At 38.8% G+C, this 21,433-nt stretch overlaps 1 protein-coding gene and 1 pseudogene across 8 annotated transcripts in view; one reads left to right on the top strand and one right to left on the bottom strand.

Moving 5' to 3' along the window:
* Nucleotides 1-21,433, bottom strand: part of LOC101147269 (AGBL carboxypeptidase 4) — a 1,515,476-nt gene that overhangs the window by 622,613 nt on the left and 871,430 nt on the right. The window lies entirely within an intron of this gene.
* LOC115932611 (uncharacterized) lies at nucleotides 12,860-12,970 on the top strand (annotated as a pseudogene).

Here is a 21,433-nt window from a genome sequence, read left to right as displayed (position 1 = left end):
AATTTGCTTTCTCCATCACATGGAGTCTGGCTTCTTTCTCCATCACATCACTGAAATGACTGAAAATGTCACCTGTAATTTTGGTTGTCAAAGGCAATGCTGTCCTCATCCTATTTGATCTTTCTGTGGCTCTGTTGGCCAAACTTATATCTCTGGTTCAAACCTCCTGCCACATTTCCAGACTCATATATCCAACTGCCACCTCAACATTTCCATGTGGATTCAAATAAACTTGGCCAAAAGGAATGGTTTCTCAAATATACCCAGGCAAGTTAGATCAGAGCAGATAGTATCCAGGGAGAAACTTGTTGTCAGCACTGGATTAGAGGAATCAGCAGTTCAGACACTGTATTAGTCCATTCTCACATTGCTATAAAGAACTGCCTGAGACTAGGTAATTTATGAAGAAAAGAGGTTGAACTGATTCACAGTTCTGCAGGCTGTACAGAACGAATGGCTGGGGAGGCCTCAGGAAACTTACAATCATGGCAAAAAAGGGGAAGCAAGCACCTTTTTCACATGGCAGCAGTAGAGAGAGAGCAAAGGGGGAAGTGCTACACACTTTTAAACAACCAGATCTCATGAGAACTCGCTATCCCAAGAACAGCAAGGGGCAAATCCACCCTCATGATCCAATCACCTCCTACCAGGCCACTCCTCCAACACTTAAAATCATAACTCAACATGAGATTTGGGTGGAGACACAGAACCAAACCATATCAGGCATAGCCATATTTGTTGCCATGCAACTTACAGAAACACTTTTTAAGTGCAATAATTCAGGCAAACCTCACAATCACCTTGGAATCCAGGGGTCATTATTTCCATTTTATAGGTGAGCAAACTGAGGCTCAATGAGGTAGAGTGGCATCATTCATTTATTCATTCATCCATCTACCAATCCATTCATCCATTCTCTTACTATTTATGAGAGCTTGCTATGTGCTAGGCCCTATAACTTAGTCAAAATTCCTCGGCCAGTCGTGGTAGAGTGGGAATTCAAACCCCAGGCTGCTCACCTTTAAGTCCAAGGATCATTTCCTTTCCATACAGTTGTATGGAGGCCATCCAATCAGGACCTTTTCAGATTTGCTTGTGGAGAAATGACACATATTTATAACTGGACAGCAGTTACAGCACTGTATGTATAATAATTGGTACTGGATAAATGTGTCAAGTGAACAAATGGATGGATGAATATGAGGATAACAATAATACTGTTCGTCCTATCCCATAGGATTATTATGAGGGCCAAATGAGATTTTAGTGGAAAGGGTCTTGACAAGCGGCTATTTTAATATTCCTTTTTATTGTTTGTTGCCTCAAATCCTGTTCGGAAATAGCAATGATGCAACAATCTGGTTTGAATCCCCTTCTCTATGGAACAACAGCATTTGGTTATAGGTTATAACCTTGTCTGTTTTTGCTTACTATCTCCTTCTCAAGATATAAACACCTATATTTTTCATATCCACATACTACCAGGTCCACAAAAAGGGGGCTCAAAATCTGTTTCTTGAATAAATTTGATTTCCAGTTTTATAGATTAGGGAATTAAAGTTCAGAAGGCTAAATGAATAGCATAAAGTCACCTGGTAATTAAGTGGCAGAACTAAAATTTGTACTCAGGTCTTCTGACTCTAATACTTCTTACAATATACTTTTTTGACTGAGTGTTAGGCTTCACTAGCAATTTAGATAATAATAAAACAATAAAAGTTAGGTACAATTTGATCATTTATGAAGTACATTCCCATACATTTTCTAGCTGATTCTCAAAACAACACTGCAAACACAAATTATAGATGAGGAAATCTAGGCCTGAAGCCCTCAAGATATGTAAAATTGCCTAGGGGCATAGAACTAGCAAATTCAGAAGCCAGGCCCTTCTCCAGGTTCAACATCTCTGGCTTCTTCACCTTCATATTCACACCTTTCTTCCATCAGGCTGCCCTGCCCCAGGAAAACAACCCAATCTTTTTAAGACAGTGTATTCACAACTGTACTCATTGTGCCAGGACAGGCCAGCACAGAAGAACATGGCCTTTCAACTTGCACAGATTTCCAGAAGAAGATATTTTGTCATCTAAAAATGCTACCAAGGTTCCAGGTACATGATTGGTGAGGAACCAGGCCAGTTGACAAAGTAATTGACAAAATTCCAATTGCTGGTGATTCTCAAGTTACAGGAGATAAGGACTTCTTGGATGTGCTCATTGGCCTGCATGCAGTATAACTGAAATAGAATGTGCAGGTGCTGTCAGGGTAATATGACATGTATCCAGATCTTTTTCCTTTTCTTTTATTTTTAGGCTTAAAGTCTAGTCCTCTTTCTTTGGCAGTTTTTGGAGCCATGTGACTGGCACAACTCTGGCAAATACTATAAATGCAATGGGATTGTGATGAAGGGAAAATTGCCATCATGCAAAACTAGAATTAAATATCTGTACTCCTTCTTGGGGCTTTTAAAGGTGGGTGTCATTTCTTAGCATTAAGAAACTGCTTTAATTACTGAGATATAAAATCAAGAGGGAAACTCAGTTTTAATGGAATTTATATTTAAACACAACAGGAATGAGCAGGAACATTAATTGGTACTAAAAAAAGAAGATATTATTAATTTCATCCTACTTTGAGTTATATTCAGTGTAACAAACATTACAAATACAATGTAAATTGTATTTCTTAAGTGTAAATATCCTTAAATATAAATATTGTGAATTCAAATGAATTAGAGACTGAAAAGTAATATTTTATGCATTCATTCATTCATTTATTTATTTATTCAAAAAATATTTATTGACCATGGACTCTGGAACCAAAGTCTAGGTGTAAATCAGGTATCTGCCACTTAATACCCCTATTCTATTATTTTAAATCACTATCATTATTGCTAACACATGTCAGGCCCTATTCTAAAAACTAAATACTAAATGAGAATCTGAGTATGCTCTGGAGGACCCCAGAGGAGAAGACATGGTGCTTATCCTTGCAGAACTTGAGGTGACACCCTTGTAAATTGTCCCTTTATTAAATTATCCTCAAATTCCTGCCAAGACTCTGACATAAGACGTAAGGATAGAATATATAAGAAAACTGAAGAGGCTAGATATAAGAAAACTGAAGAGGCTAGTGTGGCTGGAGTTTATGAGAAATAAGAAGGGAAAGAAATATAAAGTTGGAGAGACAGGCAGAGATCAAATTATGCACAGCCTTATAGATTACGGTAACAAGTTTGAATGTTACTTTAAGTATAATAAGAAGTCACTGGAAATAGAGAAATAAGGAATAGTATCTGCATCAGAATGTAACACGATGACTATGAAAACTGTGCAGCTTCTAATTATTTGAGGGCTATAGAACACTACAAAGACTAAATTTTCTGCTGGCTTTATAAAGTCAGAAAAGTTGATGTCTTAAAAAAGGGTTCCCCAACCTCTGGGTCATGGACCAGTACCTGTTTGTGCCTGGGATGCTAGGAACTGAGCCACACAGCACGAGGTGGTGGGGGGGTGGGAGTGAGCATGACCCCCTGAGCTCCACCTCCTGTCAGATAAGCAGCAGCATCAGATTCTCATAGGAGTGAGAACCCTATTGTCAACTGTGCATGTGAGGGATCTAGGTTGCACGCTTCTTATTGAGAATCTAATGAATGCCTGATGATCTGAATTGGAACAGTTTAATCCTAAAACCATCTCCCCGCTCTCCCACCTCCTGTTTCTGGTCCATGAAAAAATTGTATTCCACAAAACCAGTCTCTGGTGCCAAAAAGGTTGGAGACTGCCATCTTGAAATATCCCACCTGTAAACATTTCCTGTCTCCCTCCCCCTCACTGTCCTCCTTCTCAAAAAAAAACTCAACATATAGAGAAGAATGGCAGGATTTGGACTAATGCATATTAGGCTTCCAATCCTGGCTCTGCCACTCACTAGCTGAGTGACTTTGGATAACTTATTACAAATCTTTGAGCCTTACTTTCTGCATATTTAAAATGAAATAAGATTAATAACACCTGCCCTCATGAGAGTACTAGGAGAATGACTTAAGTGGGAGCAAAGAAGCTAGCATAGCATTTGGCACATAAATGCTCAATAAATATCATTTTCTTTCCCTTCTTTTCTCCTATGTCTATAATAGTGTTAGGGCCATGACATTTAGTATTAAATAATATCCCTGGACAGTAATCATAAAACTTTGTATTACAGATGCTAGTCCTATAATCTAAGGAATATCAAAATATCATTGAGAATAGAAACTTAAATTAATAATAAAAAGGCATAATAAATAATTATAATAACAAAAAGTTTTATAATTCATATATTATTTTCTATTCCTTTCTTCATTTTCTTCTCAAAATAACCTTGCACAATGGGCAAGTCAGATATTATTCCCATTTTATAGGTGAAGGAACAGACTTGGAGATATTCCAATACTTACATATGTTCACTCAATCTGTAAGGGATAGAAAAATAAACAGAATCTAGGTATTTTAATTCCTTTACAAGGATTAATTCCACTTCATTACTAACAGACTGGGAATACACATTAAATGGGAAATGTTGCTCCCCCTGAGACCTGCTGTTGCCCTCAGGACAAGCCATCAAAGTAGTCTGTGATACATGCCTACTCCCACCTCCCAATACTTTATCTATAGCCTTATCTCTCCCCATGTCCTATTCATTAATTTAAGGAGAAGCCATACTGAACTTGTTGCTTGTTTTTCCTGGAACACATCAAAATGTTAGTTCTGGGCACACACTGCTGCCTTTGCCCAGAATGGCCTTCCTGCTCCTGAACAGCTAGGTAACATCTCTTCATGAATATTTCAAGAGTTAACTCAAGGGTTGCTGCAGCTAGGAGGGTCTTCTTGATACCCCATGTAAAATGGCTACCTCATCTTCAGTGTCCCTAAGCACAGCCTTGTAACAAATAATTGTATCTTGCATTTGGTGTAATTCTGTCTATCTCTGCATCAGTTGCATTTGGTAAAAATGTGTCTTCTGCTTCTGGACTGTGAGTTCCGAGAGGGCAGGGAATGTGCCATGCTTTTAACATTCTTCTTGTCCAGACAGGGTCTGGCATGGAACAGGTGCTCAAGGAATATTTCATAATACAATGAATGAATTAAGTTCCCTAGGGTCCTTTAAGTGATCCAGAAGACTTATACACAAATAGAAAACAGTAACTCACAGATCTCCTCAGGAAGGAGTCAGTCCAAACCATCTACGTACATTAAAGCGTGGAAAAACAAAAACAAAGATGTAGAAGTCAACAATGACTGGAATTACTACTCTTTGAGGAACAGCCCTAACATATCATTTTCCCAGCAGTGACTCTCACCATTTTATCTCCATATGCCATTTTTCAATCCAGACTGAGGTGGTTCTCTAGTGTAAAATAGCCCCAATGCTATTGAGAATGGTTCTGTCAATGAAAAAGCAAGACCATTCACAGTGAAATGCATTTTACCAGGCCTATGCACATATTTCAACAGAGATTGTCTCATAAGTTCTCTGAACCTTGGTTTTCCTATCTGTAAGGTATGGATTATATCCTGTCTTAGCGCCTATACTAGCAAGGCTAATTCATGACATGAGGCATCTAGTGTAAAAATGCTCCAAGCACTGTTAACTTGCTCTATCCTAGAACCTGTGGAAAGAATATCAGAAAAAAGGTTTGAGCCAATGTGTTGCTGGCTGATGATGGCTATCAGTGGTCGCCAGGTACTATGTTAGAACTCTGCAAAAGACAGAAGAGATGGCCTGAGGGGCTATGTTGGAGGACTCTAGGGTGACTGAGTGAGCCCATCATTGAGGAAGCTTCATAAAGTGGGTAATATGGGGTTAGGATCAGAGGCTGCTCTTCTGTATTCCAGCACCGAACACAAAATAGACATTTCATAATTTTAAAAGGAAGGAAAGGAAATGGAGGGGAGGGGAGGGGAGTCATGCTTAAAGGCCCAGCTCACTTCTGTGCAATCCTATTCAGTTTACCTAATCTACACACACACACACACACACACACACACACACTCAAACACAAATACACATCTGCTGCTCCCTCAGACCTAAGCTGGGTTCTAGTGACCCTGATATGAATAAGACATAGTCCTTACTTCAAGGACTAAACTGAGACAGACCCAGAAATAGACAATGATAATTTGATGATAAATGCTGTGAAAGAGAAATTCAGGAGAAAGGGAGACAGACTGAGCAGGCATTGACTAACTCTACCTGCAGGGTCCTGGAAGACTTCCCAGAGAAGAAGACACATAGTTAGGTTAGGCTCTGAAGGAAGAGTAAGAGTTTCCAGGCAGAGTGGCCGAGAGAGGATTCTAGGCTGAGGTCACATTGAAAGCAAAGGCAATGGGGTTGGTGGTGGTGGTAACACAATCAGACATTATTGCGAAGCCTAAGGGTGAGTGTCTAATGTCAGAACAGAAGATGTGGGAGAGAAAGTTGCTGGAGCTAAGATAAGAAAGACAGGATGGCGTCAGTCCAGCCTTACCCCGGATCAGGCATAAAATGTGTTCTAGGAAAGGGAAACAATAGCAGCAAAAATGACCGGAATCCAGGATTTGACTAGAGGAACTATTTTTAGAAAATCATAGATTGAAAAAGTAAGGGAGGAAAGGATAAGATTTAAAATTTGAGACAAGCAACTTCTTATGGCTTTTTTCCCTTTTATTTGTCTAATCTCACATCATTCTCTACTCACCACTCTTGCCACTTAACCCTATCCCATGGCTCTGCTACATATATTAAAGATAATAAATAAGACTGCCTGGTTTTGAATCCCACCTCTATCATTTATTAGTTTGTTGAACTTGAAAAGTTTTCCAACATTTCTTACCCTCAGTTTTTAGAGCCACCAATGAGTATCCATTGTATGGAATGCTATGTGCTTTAATAATTTCTATTGATCATTTTGTATGTGTCAGGTCCCATTCCAAGTATTTTTGTGTATTATTTCATTTATTTCCAGACAATTGTTTTAATGTAGGTAGTATTTGTGTCCCTATTTTATAGATGAAGAAAGCAAAACACAGTTTGCGAGTTTGGTCTCAGGTAACACAGCTATAGGTAGAAGACAGGGTTGGAATCCAGGCATTTTGATGAAAAAGCCTGTGTTTCCAACCACAGTGAGTAAGAACCTTGACTTAACGTGTCTAAGGTTCTTCAAAAAACTAAAAATAGAGCTATCATAAGATCCAGCAATCCCACTGCTGGGTATATACCCAAAAGAAAGGAAATAAGTGTATCAAAGAGATACCTGCACTCTCATGTTTGCTGCAGCACTGTTCACAATAGCCAAGATTTGGAAGCAACCTAAATGTTCATCAATACATGAATGGACCAAGAAAATGTGGTGCTTATACATAATGGAGTACTGTTCAGCAATAAAAAAGAATGAGATCTTGTCATTTGCAACGACATGGATGGAACTCGAGGCCATTACCTTAAGTGAAATAAGTCAGGCATAGAAAGATAAACATCACATATACTCACTTATTTGTGGGATCTAAAAATCCAAACAATTGAACTCATGGAGATAGAGTTATCAGAAGATGGGAAGAGTAGTGGGGGTTGGGGGGCTGGTTAGGGAGGAGGTAGGGACAGTCAATGGGTACAAAAAACAAATTGAATAAGACCTAGTACTGGATAATGCAACAAGGTGACTATAGTCAATAATAATTTAATTGTACATTTAAAAATAACCAAAAGATTATAACTGTATTTTTTGTAACACCAAGGATAAATGCTTGAGGGGATGGATACCCAATTTCCCATGATGTGGTTATTATGCATTGCATGCTTGTACCAAAATATCTCATATACCCCATAAATATATATACCTACTAGATATCCACAAAAATAAAAAATAAAAAATTTAAAACCATAAAAAATAAAAAGGTATCTAGCATTGTGGGGGATCACAGAATCCATGTGTCTGTGTGGTGTGATGAAACACAGAACTCTAATGAATGAGTGAGGAAACGAATGAAAAAATGTTGGTTGAAATGGAAAACACCTAGCTGAGAGAAAAACCCTTCTTCCCCAGGTAGCTAGCCAGGAGAATGAAGAGTTGGTAGCTATAAAGTGGGATGGTGGTGGTGACTGTCTCATTTCATCAGATATACTTGTCATACATGCACCATTGTCCTGAGCCCATGAATAAAACACTGAGAAGTGCCCCAGACACCCTCCAAGGAGCATGATGAGGCCTCAGGGGCCACACCAGGCTCCCTGTGTAGCCCTATGATTGGGCTTCAGAAAGTACCTGTTGCCATTCTTCTGCTTCATCCATCATCATTACAGCCAACCCAAACATCTGATTATGAAGGCACAGCCTGGTAGCAGTGAGCAGCCAGGGAGCACAATGCCTCCAAGCCAGAAGTAAAAGGACTGGGCATGGAGGAAATCATAATTCATCAGCTTCAGAAAACTCAGAATGCTGAAGGCAGCACAAAGCTAATGCTTCTGACCTTATAGAGAGGCAGAAAAGCCAAGGGAGCAGGCTCAGTGAGGGAGGCGACACATGAGGTGGAGCAGGAGATGGGTTTTTCTGTCCACAGATGTCTGCAAGGTGGTGGGGTGGGGGAGGAGACATCACAGAAATATCTGCTAGTCTTAATCATTCTGCAGAATGACATCTGAAAATCCATGCCCTGGAGACTCTGGGGATAGGACACAATTGCCTGAACTGTCAGACAGTTTAAATGACTGTCCCGAAATCATACAAATAGAAATAGGAAGGCAGATTTAAACCCAGAGCTCTGTGACTCCAAAGTCTATGCTCTTTCTCTTCTACCACACTGCCCCATGATTACACAGGAGTGTATTCCAAGATGTGTGTGCCCAATTTCACACCACTGCTGCATGTCAGGTTGAGAGAGAGAGAGAACAAGCTAGCAAGTTGCCACTAGCTAGATCTTATCTACTCCAAATTTCCTATTCTCATCCCCGTTTTATACTGATCCAGGCAGAAGCAGTAATGTGACCAAGGTCACACAGTAGCTAGTATAAAGGTCTCTGAATTTCCACATACCTCGTAAGAGGAGAAAAGTTCCCACCTCCAGGTTTCCAGTGAAAACTATACTTTCCAGGCCAGCTAACAGTTTGAAGGTCATTTACCAAGATGCTTCACACGCATGCTTGTTTACTTAAAAAAAGGAAAGAAGCCTAATTATAGCCCACTGAGAAATAAGATGTTGATGTATAAATGAAATTATGAAAAAAACATCTAATGGCATGCTTGGGAAGAGCCTATAGGCTTGAAGGATGGATAGTGCTTCAAGCAGGGAAGGAGATGGGGGTGACAAAGCCCTGTGGCCAGGTCTTAGGCTGGGGAAGAGGAGTCTCAAGTCATGCAAGTTGCTTCCAGTATCTCCCTATGCACTATCCTGTCTGTGTCCAAAGCAGGGATCTTTCTGCATCCTCAGAGGGTACCTGCAAACCAAAAGGCAGTGAGATACAATGCAAGTAACTTGGGTAACAAAATCACATGGGCTTGGCTTTGCAACTTATCAACTGAGTGGCCGTGGGTAAATCACCTCACTTCTCTGAGCCTTGATTTCTTCATATCATCAATGGAGATAATACTTTGTAGGACTATAGTACAATTAAAGGAAACATACATAAAGTATTTAGCATGTTCCTTGAATACATTAGGTATTAATAAACTTTATTACACTGATTAGTATCATTATTATTACTATCTATCCCTCATAATGTGAGGAGCATGTCACTGGGTTTCCATGGTAGTCTCCAGGATTTGGCTATTTTCTGTTAAAAGGACATGGCTTTTCTTTAAAAACAGTGGGAATTGCATGTTTCTCTGAAGTAAAAATGTTCAGCTCCCACTCAACACCCTACCTACCTATTGTGGGTATAATTCTGAGGGGGAGGTGGGAATTATTTCTTTGAAACTTATCACTGAGCCAGAACTGAAACTGCTGAGCCAGGCGCAGTAGTGCCTTCTGACTGTGGTAAGTGGGGCCCCTCCCAGACTTTGGAGTGTCTTTTGAAAAATGTCTATGTCCTTCTCTAGTACCTGGGCTGGCTGTGCAGTCCAAGCAGGATGTCCTGAGCCCTGGTTCCTCTGGGTCCTGGTCACTAGACGTGCCTAACTTGAAATTTTCTCAGTCCTCTTCCAGTGCTGGAGATCAACCAGGACTAGCAGTGACAATTGGGCAGGGCATGTCTCAGCCCTCCTTTCTCGTTCTCAGGGTGTTCGCAATCTTTCTAGTTCCCCAGATGTAGAGACAATCAGATGCTCTGAGAAGGCCCAGAACTTATGGTTATGGGCTTGTCCCATGTCCCAGTTCCAGGATAAGATAGATGCCTGGGTAAGCAGATCACTTCTGTGTATTTCCTTCATGGAATCATACAAGATTGGGCCACCAGAATGGTGCCAACATACTGAATTTGGGTGACTCTCATTTATGTTGGACACAGGAAGAGTCTAGAGCTCTGAGATACTGATAGTCCACCACTGACCTCTGGACTTGAGCTATGTATGGACCCAGGCATTGGCTCTTGCCCATCTATGTTCTAATCAAGGTGCTGTCTCCAGGTTTACAGCAACTGAAGATAGCATGGGTGGCAGCAGGCATCCTTAACCCTGTATCCTCTTCTGCTAAGTAGTTACCAGTCTCTTTACAGTGCTAAGATGTTCTCCAGAAGTAGCTGTCCCTATCATGAGATATCTATCTTCTTTGAAGTCTTTCAAAATTGTTACTCTGTATCTCCAATAAGCCTTTCTCATTGTCTCCAATCCAAGTGTGAATGTTGTGGTCTCTTGGGCCATTAATGAGGTGTGCCATTTGAGAACACACTTTCCTTGCACAAACAGAACAGTTTCTCTCTGTATCTGGGCTCCTTGCTTATTCTTCCTGCTGATGGTGGTATGTGAAAGGCAGTTAACATTGTGCAGTGAACTCTGACAGAGTACATTCTAGGAATGTAGGGACTACGACCTAAAGCTAGAATTCAAGATAAAACATTGTTGGAAGATGTGTTAATCTACGTTTATGCTATACAATTCCTAATGGTACATTTAACATAACCAGCAAATAAATTATTTATTCACATTTTTCTGTATACTTAAGATGAGCCCTGCATTTGTGTACATCATTAAAAACCAGTATTTGTACGGGTACCATGAATGCTGAAGCATCATGAGTAATGATGTAACCAGTGTTAAGTAAATAGTATTAGGAAACTGCTAAGGCAAGAAGATCTATATTGTTTCATTACAAATATGTCCCAAAAAGCCATGCAGTGTGAGTAATAACAGTAGTGCTAACTTTTTCTGCATGTGGGAGATATAAAATTATTTCCAGAAACTATGCATTTGACAACAAAGAATATGAAAAGATGGCTCCGGATACTTCACATGCACTCATTGAACAATAAACAAATACCTAAGTATCTTCTCTACGTATTATTCTACATCTTCATCTAAATTCATGGACCTCACATGAGGTCTATAAATATAGACACATGAGGTCTATAAATTTTGTAATACAATTTTTAATCAAACTGTTTATATAGACATAGGCATCACAAAAAATCTTTGCCTGGAGCCCTGCACGCCTTAGGGGTGGCCTTGGTGAGATGAGTGTAAAACATGTCTAGCTAGTGACTTAACTATGGAATCTTGTCACCAGAGACAGGATAAAGGAAAATATCTGAGGACTGCTTGGTACATTGTCGTTCCTCCCTTACAACTGAAGGGTCCCTACAAGTCGCACCTACGTACCTACAGATATATCATAATCAGCCATTAAAAATAAAGTTTCAAGGCAATCTTTCACAATTTGTACACATTCTCACAATATAATATTACAAGTGAGCAGCAGAATTTTATATATATTCTAAAATTCTACTATGTAAATGGAAAATGCATAGAAAAAAAGACAAAGGAAATAGGATACGATACTGAGTTGTCTTTAAGAGGAGAAATCTGAGGGGATTTTGCTGTTTCATGTGTACTTTTCACTACTTTCAAAATTTGCTACAATAAAATGTACTATTTTCACTTTTATTTTTCAGTTCACTGAATTTCTTTCAACATGCCTCTCTCACTACTCTGCACATGATGTTTCCTTTTGCCTATATACTCATTCTCCCCAACTACTTACTTTCATTTGGCTAAATCCTATTTATCTTTGAGATTCCATCAGCAACATCACTTCCTCCAGGCAACCTTCTCGGATCCCTCAAAGCTGCATTAAGTGTTCTTCCAATGAGCTTCCACGTTATCCTGTAGATTCTTATCACTCTACATGTAACTGAAAGTTTGTTTGCCTCTTTCCTATCAGTTCTACACTCCAGTGATGTCCATTACTGTGCTTGGCAAATAATGAATACTGAGAAATATTTCTGAAATTAATAGATTAATGAAAATTAAAATACAATTTAAAACTCCCTTTAAAAATATATACATATAGGCCGGGCACGGTGGCTCACGCCTGTAATCCCAGCACTTTGGGAGGCTGAGGAGGGTGGATCACGAAGTCAGGAGATCGAGACCATCCTGGCTAACACGGTGAAACCTCGTCTCTACTAAAAATACAAAAATATTAGCCGGGCGTGGCAGTGTATGCCTGTAGTCCCAGCTGCTGTGAAGTCCGAGGCAGGAAAATGGCGTGAACCTGGGAGGCGAAGCTTGCAGTGAGCCGAGATCGTGCCACTGCACTCCAGCCTAGGTGACAGAGCAAGACTCCGTCTCAAAAAAAAAAAAAAAAAAAAAAAATATATATATATATAGGTATACACACACACATACACATAAACAAAACCTAGGAGATTCAGGGAAGTTTTTGTCACCATTATTTGTTTAAGTTTTCCAATGATAGTTTAAAAAATTTGTTAAGCATGATGATTAACTTTTCACAATAATGCAATAATGTGTGAGCTGTGCCTCTCTCAAACCTTATGATGTTGGCCCATTACCCATCTGATGTGAAGAAAAAAACTGTTATTGCGTGCTTCAGTAAATAAAAAGAGAATTTGTGGAATTGTTGACAGTTACAAAAAAAAAAAACCTGGTAATTCTTTGGGGCAGTGTTGAGCAAATAAGTTCCTAAGAACACTAATTCCATAAGATATTCTGGCGAAAAAAGACAGAGAGAGGGTCTATAATCAAATAACTTCAGGAAATACTGTATGCACTGGTCCCCTCTGAAGAATTACAACGTGTAGTAGCATATTTCAGTGTTGTAAAAAGTCCTGCTGTAAAGAATATGGCTAATTTATTTTTAATCCAGTACTTCTCAAACGTATTTAAATATGAATCCTTCCCCCTTTATGTAATACCTATTAACATCTATTTCCCAGAACATTTTTGGAAATGCTGGGTTTCAGAGATAAAAGCTTCCAGAGGAAGGAATTTTCTGGCTCACAGTGAAGGCGAGAAATAGGAAAAATACTGGAAAGAGAGACAATAAGACTTAAAAAAAAAACTAATAAAATGTAACATTTATTGACCACTTACTATACAGCATATAGCATGTCAAGTATCTTACATATACTAGCTTAAGTTTTATAATAAATTTAAAAAGTAGAAACTATCACTCCCACTTAATGAAAAGTAAATTAAAATTCAAAGGGATTAAGTATGCTGTAGACAGCACCATGTCTGTCTGGGTTACTTCACACACTTCCTCTAACCACTATGCAATGAGCACTGAGCCACACAAACCCTCCTTTCCCTGGTGGAATAGCTGACTGAATGGAAGCACTCCCTTCCTGTATTTATTTTCCCTTCTCTTCCCTTCTTTTCTCCCTTTCCTTCCTTCTTCAAACATCCTGAGTGTTCACTCTGTCAGTCACATGTGGAACCTGTGGTTTCAGAGATGAATAAGAAATGATCCCTATTCTAAAAAAGCGTCCAGTCTCGCCCACCAAGTTAGTAATCTTCCAAGCCCTGGGATAGACAAACAGGTGGATAAGAGGAAAGATGACCCTGTGAGTTGCATCAAAAGCATCTGAAAGGCTGCTGAGGTAAAGATGACAACCCCACCTAGGGATTCTTCCCACACATTTCTGGGGCTGGAGCCTTAGAAGAGGTATTTAGCAGATGGGGTGAAAATGTTCATGCACAAATCACCAAATTAATGCAGTTTTCATTAACTAGATTTATTAGTGAACTTGGGGCAAGCATACCTGTCCCCTATTTCAAATATTCTCTGGAATTCTGGGAGATGAACAATATGCCAATCTGGCCATATGCCAAGAAGCTACCTGGGAAAACAAGTGTATTAATAAAATTTCACCCACACAGGGTTTAAAAAATAAATATAATTCTGGGCAGAAATAAATACGGTCTTTACTTTTAAACTAATATATTAGTTTAAGATAAAGGGAGCTTTTATCTTCCGAGATCATACTGCCAGTCACACTGCTCTGAGTGTCTGCCTCACAATCAGAATGGAGAGGTCCATTGACAGTTAGGAATGTTTTAAGAAGGAAACATGGAAGGGGAGAGGTGGGAAGGAAGGGAGGGAGGAGACTTGGATGAGACAATAGAGTCATAGGAAATTAAGGGACGTTTGGGGCTTTGATACCACCTGGATTCTCCGCTACAAGGTTTAGGTTTAGAAAGATACCCACCACTTCCTCACAGATGCCTCATGATGCCCTAATCTCAAAAAGAATTTTGGACTGATATAGGGAGCATTTTTGATCTCCCATGTGGATAAGAAGGTTCAGGCCTGCCATTCTTCTTGCTGAAGACTGTCACTGAGGGGAGGAGAGGTGAAGGTAAGGTTCTGCTTGAAATTCAACTAGTGCTGCATAAAGAATGATACACATGAAAAATTGATCATGACACAGCACTCAGGCAAATATTATTAATAATGCAATATTTAAACACACAATATATCCCTCTTAATGATGAAAAGAAATCCAAGGTCAAAGCAAATAAAAGTCATTCCAATGTTAACAAAAGGAAAAGAGAGAATTTCTCCACGCACATCACTCCACAATAGCTTCCTTTATACCACCATCTAATAGAGTAAGTAGCCCTTCCATCAAGAGAGGTAGCAAAACCCTTCTCAACAGGAATATTTCAAACCACTAGGCAGTTCTAGAAAAGTACAGAATTCAGGAGTTTTAGCCCTTCTTTTCTCATCTTCTCTAATGTAAAATGAAGGTAATAATACCTAAACTTTCTGGGCCTTGTTTTCCCATCTGCAAAATGAGGAGGCCACTAGATAATCTCCAAGTTAACAAATTGCAATTTTGAATATTTATAATTATGTAGATACATTTGGAAGCTTCTGATAGAGCTGGATACAAGCTCAGTTCCTTCACATACTTGGAGTAGGACCTTGGTCAAGTTACTTAACCCCTCTAAACCCCAGATTCATAAATGATAAAATGAGACAATAACATTCCTACCTCAGAGATTTATTTTGAGTACTAGGTAATTCAGGATAATACTGCTAGCGAGAGAAGACATAAAAATCAAGCCCAGGTCTGTTTAACTTCAAAGACTATGCTCTTTCCACTACAATAGTGGAGAATACCAACAAGAAAAAATGTCTACAAAGCCAAGCAGAGTGCAGCAGAAGCACAGGCTTTCTGCTGTAGAATGCCGGAGGCAAGAACAATTAACGTTGTCTATGGGTGAAGGCAGCAAGTTGTTACATCAGGAAAAGAGCTCTGGAGTCAGAGGCCAGTGATTCAAAACATTTAACCTTTCTTGGTCTCAGTGTCTTCTCCTGGAAAACAGGGAAAGTAACAGTACCTGCTTTACAGAGTCATTAAGAGGAAAGATGTAAAGGTTATGTATATAAGCATTCAGCACAGTACTCAGGACATAATAAAATGCAATAAATAATAGCTATTGCTATTATTATAGTAGGTTCTTTAAATTACATGAAATTAAATAATATTATTATAAGTGATCAAAACTTCTAGACTGACCTCAACACTGCACAAAATACTGGTATACCCTAAGAGAATCGTTAAGTCTAGAATAGCATTGTCTATTGGCTTTCCAACTTCTGTATCACAAAAGAAAAAGTCTAGAAAACACATACTGTGGCCTTCAACCAGGCTTTATTCTCAGAGGTATTATTTACATTTCAGATTTATTATTGTCTCCCATGGTGCTGACATGAGATAACCTTCCATTCTCTTCCATGTTAAAAGAGTACAGTGTTTCTTGGCTCCATAAATAATTCAGGGCTATATTAATATTTTAAGAAGAATAAGCAATATATTTGAACCCTAGAAAAACCATGAGGATTGAAATTAGTTATTTGTAGCTGAAAACTTAATTGCTCCAACATATTGATTGTTTTTTCTTCCAGGTTTTATTGCCCACACAATGAAGAGTGCCTACTCTCATTCTAAATGCTGCATACTTAATTATATCTGTTAGATTTTATTTTTATGAAAACTCAAAAGCATCCAACCATGAACTTAAATGCTTTTGCCCATCTGATGCTAAACATAGAACCATTTGCCATTCTTTAAAACAGTGCACTCTTCTTCACAGATATTTTTCTTAGGATGACAGATGCTACTTTTCAAAAATATAGGTTTTAGAGTTAGCACTTATAACCTTGCTAATGAAAGAGAAGAAAACTATGATGCAAATACGTGTATGCATGATCTTATTTAACCCTTAAAATAACCTCCAATGTAGATAATATCTTACCTTTTTACAGATTAAGGAATTGAGGTTCAAAGACATCAGTAACTTGTTCAAGGTCACAGAGCCAAAATGTGCATCCAACCCTAAAACCCAAGCTCTTTCCTCTAAACCAGGGTGCCTCATAGTACTAATAATGACAGTAATAGGTAAGATATATTGAGCATTTACTATGTGCCAGGCACTGTTTTAAGATGTTTACATGCATTAACTCATTTAATTATCACAACAATCCTTTGAGATAGGGGCTATTTTTATCTCATTCCACAGTTCAGGAAAATAAAGATTAGATAGTTCAAGTGCCTCTTCCAAGTTTCTTTGATATTAAGTGATGGGCCAGAATTTCAAGTCATATAGCCTGGTTCTAGGGTTTATTTATCCTATACACACTATAGTCCTAGATAGCAAAATCTAAAAAATAGAGAAGTGGGGTTCCATCAGTAGGTGAGTAAAGTAAGATGTCAGGGGGCATCTTCTCAGTTCCACATGGGACAATAAACAGATATCTAATAACAATAAGGTGGCCATGACAGGAAACTCACAGATGATAAGATAACAGTGTTAACAACACCTATTCCTGAATGTGGTCTTGGATCTTTATAGCAAACATGATCTTCCAGGCTGATCTACCAAAGTTGGCCTGCCCAGTAAATGGTAGTCTACCAGGGACCTCTGTACTACATGTGGTTGTACCCTAATGTTTCTTAAATTGTATCTAGACAGGGTATTGCCTCTACTATCTATGATGACAGAGTTCCAGGAAGAGGAAGACAGGTGGAATTAGCTCAAGAGTGAAGAATCTAGATCATCAGACGTTTATTGAATACCAACTAAGTGTCAGGCCCTATGCTGAATCTCTGACTCTTGTTTGCTACCACTGCAGCTACAATAATCTAATATCAATCTTTTGACTTCAACCTGGTCATGCACTTCTAGACCACACATTTCCTTTAACTCAACACATCACGGTAACAGCTCCCTATCTTACATTTGCATTCATCCTGATGTTAACCATCCCTAGAGTAGACAATAGATGGGAAATTCACAATCCCAGACGCTAACACAAGAGATGAGTCAAAGCTCTGAGAAAGAGCTATTAAATGCAAATGTCCATTTTCCTTGGACTTGAGTAATAAAATAGTGTATTGGCTATATATTGTTGTATACAACTTACTCCAAAAACTCTAGTGGCTTAAGACAGCAAACATTTATTATCTCTCACAGTGTCTGAGAATGAGGAATCTGGGAGTAAATTAGCTAGATTGTTCTAGCTCAAGGCCTCTCATGAGGTTTTCATCAAGCTGTAGCGCTATAGACATCTGAAAACTTTACTGGAGCTAGAGGAACTGCTTCCAAGCTCATTGGCATGGCTTGGAAGGCTTCAGTTCCTCATTACGTAGGCCTTTCCATAGAACCTCTTGTGACATGGAAGCTGGCTTTACCCAGAGAGGAAAAAAGAGAGTGAGTGCAACCAAGATAGAACCCATCATATCTTTTATAAACTTATTTCAGAGTAATATAACCTTATCGATTAATATAACCTTATCATCACTAATGCCAGATTTTATTTATCACACATGCTAACTATGATACAGTGTGAGTGGAGACTCACAAGAGTTTAGGGTGAAGATCACTGGGAGCCATCTTGAAGGGTAGCTATTAATACCATAAATAGCAAAGAATACAATCTTTAGAGCCAACTGAAAGGTATTACTTAACATTCAGGCAAACATACTTTGGAACAAAGAAACAACTAAAATAATTTGATTTAATTTAGATTAATTGGTTGCTGAATGAATTTAGTTCAAGTGGGGGTTAACTATATTTATGATTTTCATTCTTTTAATGAGAAAAAGTTTGGCAGATAGTTTTTTCATTTTTTTTTATTATACTTTAAGTTCTAGGGTATATGTGCAGAACGTGCAGGTTTGTTGCATAGGTATACACGTGCCATGGTGGTTTGCTGCAACCATCAACCCATCATCTACATTAGGTATTTCTCCTAATGCTATCCCTCCCCTTGTCCCCCACCCCCCAGAAGGCCCCAGTGTGTGATGTTCCCCTCCCCGTGTCCATGTTCTCATTGTTCAGCTCCCACTTATGAGTGAGAACATGAGGTGTTTGGTTTTCTCTTCTTGTTTTAGATTGCTGAGAATGATGGTTTCCAGCTTCATCCATGTCCCTGCAAAGGACATGAACTCATCCTTTTTTATGGCTGCATAGTATTCCATGGTGGATATGGGCCACATTTTCTTTATCCAGTCTATCATTGATGGGCATTTGGGTTGGTTCCAAGGCTTTGCTATTGTGAACAGTGCTGTAATAAACATACGAGTGCATGTGTCTTTGTAGTAGAATGATTTATAATCCATTGGGTATATACCCAGTAATGGGATTGCTGGGTCAAATGGTTTTCTGGGCCTAGATCCTTGAGAAATCGCCACACTGTCCTCCACAATGGTTGAACTAATTTAAATTCCCACCAACAGTGTAAAAGCATTCCTATTTCTCCACATCCTCTCCAACATCTGTTGTTTCCTGTCTTTTAATGATTGCCATTCTAACTGGCATGAGAAGGTATCTCATTGTGGTTTTGATTTGCATTTCTCTAATGACCAGTGATAATGAGCTTTTTTTCATATATTTCTTGGCTGCACGTATATGTTCTTTTGAGAAGTATCTGTTCATATCCTTTGCCTACTTTTTGATGGGATTGTTTATTTTTTCTCTTGTAAATTTGTTTAAGTTCTTTGTAGATTCTGGATATTAGCCCTTTGTCAGATGGATAGATTGCAAAAATTTTCTCCCGTTCTGTAGGTTGCCTGTTCACTCTAATGATAGTTTCTTTTGCTGTGCAGATGCTCTTAGGGAAAGGATTCCCTATTTAATAAATGTTGGGAAAACTAGCTAGCCATATGCAGAAAGCTGAAACTGAACCCCTTCCTTACACCTTATACAAAAATTAACTCAAGATGGATTAAAGACTTAAATGTAAGACCTAAAACCATAAAAACCCTAGAAGAAAACCTAGGCAATACCATTCAGGACATAGACATGGGCAAAGACTTCATGACAAAAACACCAAAAGCAATGGCAACAAAAGCCAAAATTGACAAATGGGATCTAATTAAACTAAAGAGCTTCTGCACAGCAAAAAAAACTATCATTGAGTGAGTTTCTTAATCCTGAGTTCTAATTTGATTGCACTGTGGCCTGAGAGATTGTTTCTTATGATTTCTGTTCTTTTGCATTTGCTGAGGAGTGTTTTACCTCCAATTATGTGGTTAATTTTAGAATAAGTGCCATGTAGTGCTGAGAAGAATGTATATTCTGTTGATTTGGGGTGGAGAGCTCTGTAGATGTCTATTATTTTTGCCTGGTCAAGAGCTGAGTTCAAGTCCTGAATATCCTTGTTAATTTTCTGTCTTGTTGATCTGTCTAGTATTGACAGTGGGATGTTAAAGTCCTCCACTATTATTCTGTGGGAGTCTAAGTCTCTTTGTAGGTCTCTAAGACCTTGCTTTATGAATCTGGGTGCTCCTGTATTGGGTGCATATATATTTAGGATAATTAGCTCTTCTTGTTGCAGATCCCTTTACCATTATGCAATGCCCTTCTTTGTCTCTTTTGTTCTTTGTTGGTTTAAAGTCTGTTTTATCAGACTAGGATTGCAACTCCTGCTTTTTTTTGCTTTCCATTTGCTTGGTAAATCTTCCTCCATCCCTTTATTTTGAGCCTATGTATGTCTTTGCATATGAGATGGGTCTCCTGAATACAGCACACCGATGGGTCTTGTCTCTTTATCCAATTTGCCAGTCTGTGTCTTTTAATTGGGGCATTTAGCCCATTTCCATTTAAGTTAATATTGTTATGTGTGAATTTGATCCTGTCATTATGATGCTAGCTGGTTATTTTGCCCATTAGTTGATTCTGTTCCTTCATAGCACCGATGGTCTTTACAGTTTGGTCTGTTTTTGCACTGGCTGGTACTAGTTTTTCCTTTCCATATTTAGTGCTTCCTTCAGGAGCTCTTGTAAGGCAGGCCTGGTGGTGACAAAATCTCTCAGCATTTGCTTGTCTGTAAAGGATTTTATTTCTCCTTCATTTATGAAGCTTAGTTTGGCTGGACATGAAATTCTGGGTTGAAAATTCTTTAAGAATGCTGAATATTGGCCCGCACTCTCTTCTGGCTTGTAGGATTTCTGCAGAGAGATCTGCTGTTAGTTTGTTGGGCTTCCCTTTGTGGGTAACTCGACCTTTCTCTCTGGCTGCCCTTAACATTGTTTCCTTCATTTCAACCTTGGTGAATCTGACGATTGTGTCTTGGGGTTGCTCTTCTCGAGGAATATCTTTGTGGTGTTCTCTGTATTTCCTGAATTTGAATGTTGGCCTGTCTTGCTAGGTTGGGGAAGTTCTCCTGGATAATATCCTGAAGTGTATTTTCCAACTTGATTCCATTCTCCCCCCGTCACTTTCAGGTACACCAATCAAACATAGATTTGGTCTTTCCACATATCCCATATTTCTTGATGGTTTTGTTCATTCCTTTTCATTCTTTATTCTCTAATCTTGTCTTCATGCTTTATTTCATTAAGCTGATCTTCAATCTCTGATATCCTTTCTTGTGCTTGATTGATTTGGCTATTGATACTTGTGTATGCTTCAGGAAGTTATCATGCTGTGTTTTTCAGCTCCAGGAGGTAATTTATGTTCTTCTCTAAACTGGTTATTCTAGTTTGCAATTTGTCTAACCTTTTTTGAAGC

The sequence above is a fragment of the Gorilla gorilla genome, chromosome 1, assembly GCF_029281585.2.
Source record: "Gorilla gorilla gorilla isolate KB3781 chromosome 1, NHGRI_mGorGor1-v2.1_pri, whole genome shotgun sequence".
In the NCBI taxonomy this organism is placed as follows: Eukaryota; Metazoa; Chordata; class Mammalia; order Primates; family Hominidae; genus Gorilla; species Gorilla gorilla.
Note: the sequence above shows the minus strand (reverse complement) of the source record. Positions and strands in the feature narration are given on the sequence as shown.